The following is a 4,273-nucleotide window of genomic DNA, read 5'->3' as shown; positions in this document are numbered from 1 at the left end:
GAGTACTTTTACTTCTACTCCACTACATCTCAGAGGCAAATATTATACATTTTATAATTTTTTGTAGATTTGAGTAGATTTTGATTATCATCACGAAACATACAGTAAACACTTCAGCCCTGTATACATTTCACATACAGTATAACTTGTGAAATAAGACAAGTCGTTTTTACTTTTGGTACAGATACTTTTACAAGACTTTTAAGGCCTATTCATACTCGGTGATTCGGTGATGAGGAGCATGAATAGGCTTTTACTCGTATTGATACTTTTACTTAAAGTGAAACATTTGAGTATGTTTTCCACCGCTGCCTTCATGTCTGCAGAGGCTGACCCAAAATAGACCTTCATGCCATCATGTTGAGAGTTTGTGCTGATAGGATCTGGACTGCTTTGACCCCTGGCAGTCATCTGGACTATGGAAGTATGGGTCAAGCTGCCCTAGAGGGAAGTAGGTCTGCCTGACAAGACCTTTCTCTCTCAGAGCGCTCGCTGCAGAGGGACTGCATTCCGTTTTGGCCGTGTGCGTTTAGTTTTCAGACAGACTTAATACTTTTTGCAATTATTTTTCTTCTATATCGTGGCCGTCAGGCAGCACTGTTGATTGCATAGACTAAAACTACTGTACGACTAAAAATGTTTCTCCCTTTTTCACTGACGAAAACTAAACAAAAACTAAATAAAAACTAAGCTATATGATGACTAAAACTAAGATTAATATATTGACAACTTTGTCAACAATATATAAACTAGACAAAAAGGTCAGGGAGGGGCTAGTGGAGAAGAGATCCTGTAGAACTTGGTTCAGGTTCAGGCTTGGTTGCATGTTGAAAATAACAGATCTACAAGCTCACAACGCTACAAGCTCATGTGTCGTGCTGCGACGTGTTGTTAGCTTAAACGACTACAACAAGATTAACACAGAAACATTTCAGATGACTAAAATATGACTAAAACTAAATGACATTTTATTCAAAAGTCTATGACTAAAACAAAATTTAAACTGGCTGTCAAAATCAACATTCGGGCAGAAACCTCTTGTCTCCGCTATGACACATTGTGAGCTTGTAGATCTGCTATTTTCCAAACATTTAGAAGATTGCTGATTAATAATTGTAATAATATCTGCAAAGTAACTAGTCACCTAAAGCGGTCAAATAAATGTTGTGTAATCTCAAGTGTAACTCACGTATGATGAAAATGGAAACACCAACTCAAGGAAAGTAACGGTACCTTGAAATTGTACTTAAGTACAGTAGGCTACTTGAGTAATTTATGTACTTAGTTATTTTTACACCACGGGTGCTTAATTATCATTCATTGTATCAACCAAACGGGGGGGGGGGGGGGGGGGGGCTATTGGAGAAATCTCACTCCAAAGATCGTATATCCTGATTTATAGTGGAAGACATGCTCGGCAGGTATACATCCAAACCGCTTAAATCAATAATGCCTTGATCCGCGTCCAAGATGGCCTCCCAATGTTAAACTGTTCCACAGACCAGGAGAGGAGTGCAACAACACTGATTCTCAAGCAGATGAATTTGCCCCCCGGAGCAGTGTCAGCATATTTGAGTTGACAGCTGATGCACACAGGTCAAGTTCTCTAGTGTGTTTGGACCCCCGCCCCTCAAAGACCCCCCCAGGCCAGGAGCATGCTGCATGGACCCCCGCCCCTTCAGTCAAACTGCTCAAAGACCCCCCCAGGCCAGGAGCATGCTGCATTGTTTGAATGGCAGAAACCTCTTATCTCCATGATATAGCCTAACTTCTTGTGCGTTTTTTCCCGTAAATTAGTACCCTACGTGATCGTACTACATATTAAAAGCATTAAAAGTAGCAGATACGCACGCTCGTTTTGAGCTTGTAGATCTGCTACTTTTGCTATTTATGAAATTGAATGGTGAAAAGTTTAGCCTTGTTTCACTCAGCAGTTAATGTGTATTTAGCCATGGACCCCTATAGCCTGCAGGGATCCAGACTGATATGTTACGCTACATTCTGCATTTAGTTTCTCACTTAGAGAGAGGAAAAGTCCAATGTAGAAAATCAGTCTGGACTAACAGACCCCCCCCCCCCCCCCCAAAGGACACCCCAGACCCAACTTTGAGAACCACTGCAATAGCACTGCAATGTATCTCTATAGAACATCCTTGATGGGCAAAGTCATTTCACAATGAATCGCTTGCAATTCTATTCATGGAATTGTCTTGAATAAAACCGCTTTGAATAGAGGTGTAGCCTACTAACAAATTGAAGACAAAAGTGAGGGCAGAAGACGGAAAAGTGAGAATGCAAATTGTGATTGGCTGGCGTGATTGGGTGAGAGATGTGCCATTGGTTGAGCATGGCATGTGCCACGGGTACACCGTTGTATATATGTGGCTGGTAGAGGTTGTATATATGTGGCTGGTAGAGAGGTTGTATATATGTGGCTGGTAGAGGTTGTATATATGTGGCTGGTAGAGAGGTTGTATACATGTGGCTGGTAGAGGTTGTATATATGTGGCTGGTAGAGAGGTTGTATATATGTGGCTGGTAGAGGTTGTATACATGTGGCTGGTAGAGAGGTTGTATGTGGCTGGTAGAGAGGTTGTATATATGTGGCTGGTAGAGGTTGTATACATGTGGCTGGTAGAGGTTGTATACATGTGGCTGGTAGAGGTTGTATACATGTGGCTGGTAGAGAGGTTGTATATATGTGGCTGGTAGAGAGGTTGTGTATATGTGGCTGGTAGAGGTTGTATATATGTGGCTGGTAGAGGTTGTATACATGTGGCTGGTAGAGGTTGTATACATGTGGCTGGTAGAGGTTGTATACATGTGGCTGGTAGAGGTTGTGTATATGTGGCTGGTAGAGGTTGTATACATGTGGCTGGTAGAGGTTGTATACATGTGGCTGGTAGAGAGGTTGTATACATGTGGCTGGTAGAGGTTGTATATATGTGGCTGGTAGAGGTTGTATACATGTGGCTGATAGAGAGGTTGTATACATGTGGCTGGTAGAGGTTGTATATATGTGGCTGGTAGAGGTTGTGTACATGTGGCTGATAGAGAGGTTGTATACATGTGGCTGGTAGAGGTTGTATATATGTGGCTGGTAGAGAGGTTGTATGTGGCTGGTAGAGGTTGTATATATGTGGCTGGTAGAGAGGTTGTATACATGTGGCTGGTAGAGAGGTTGTATACATGTGGCTGGTAGAGGTTGTATATATGTGGCTGGTAGAGAGGTTGTATATATGTGGCTGGTAGAGGTTGTATACATGTGGCTGGTAGAGAGGTTGTATGTGGCTGGTAGAGAGGTTGTATATATGTGGCTGGTAGAGGTTGTATACATGTGGCTGGTAGAGGTTGTATACATGTGGCTGGTAGAGGTTGTATACATGTGGCTGGTAGAGAGGTTGTATATATGTGGCTGGTAGAGAGGTTGTGTATATGTGGCTGGTAGAGGTTGTATATATGTGGCTGGTAGAGGTTGTATACATGTGGCTGGTAGAGGTTGTATACATGTGGCTGGTAGAGGTTGTATACATGTGGCTGGTAGAGGTTGTGTATATGTGGCTGGTAGAGGTTGTATACATGTGGCTGGTAGAGGTTGTATACATGTGGCTGGTAGAGAGGTTGTATACATGTGGCTGGTAGAGGTTGTATATATGTGGCTGGTAGAGGTTGTATACATGTGGCTGGTAGAGGTTGTGTACATGTGGCTGATAGAGAGGTTGTATACATGTGGCTGGTAGAGGTTGTATATATGTGGCTGGTAGAGAGGTTGTATGTGGCTGGTAGAGAGGTTGTATATATGTGGCTGGTAGAGGTTGTATATATGTGGCTGGTAGAGAGGTTGTATATATGTGGCTGGTAGAGAGGTTGTATACATGTGGCTGGTAGAGGTTGTATACATGTGGCTGGTAGAGGTTGTATACATGTGGCTGGTAGAGGTTGTATATATGTGGCTGGTAGAGGTTGTATACATGTGGCTGGTAGAGGTTGTATACATGTGGCTGGTAGAGGTTGTATACATGTGGCTGGTAGAGAGGTTGTATATATGTGGCTGGTAGAGAGGTTGTATACATGTGGCTGGTAGAGGTTGTATACATGTGGCTGGTAGAGGTTGTATATATGTGGCTGGTAGAGGTTGTATACATGTGGCTGGTAGAGAGGTTGTATATATGTGGCTGGTAGAGAGGTTGTATACATGTGGCTGGTAGAGGTTGTATATATGTGGCTGGTAGAGGTTGTATACATGTGGCTGGTAGAGGTTGTATACATGTGG

This window comes from Protomyctophum parallelum (assembly GCF_964188405.1).
Source record: "Protomyctophum parallelum genome assembly, chromosome: 20".
In the NCBI taxonomy this organism is placed as follows: domain Eukaryota; kingdom Metazoa; phylum Chordata; class Actinopteri; order Myctophiformes; family Myctophidae; genus Protomyctophum; species Protomyctophum parallelum.
Note: the sequence above shows the minus strand (reverse complement) of the source record.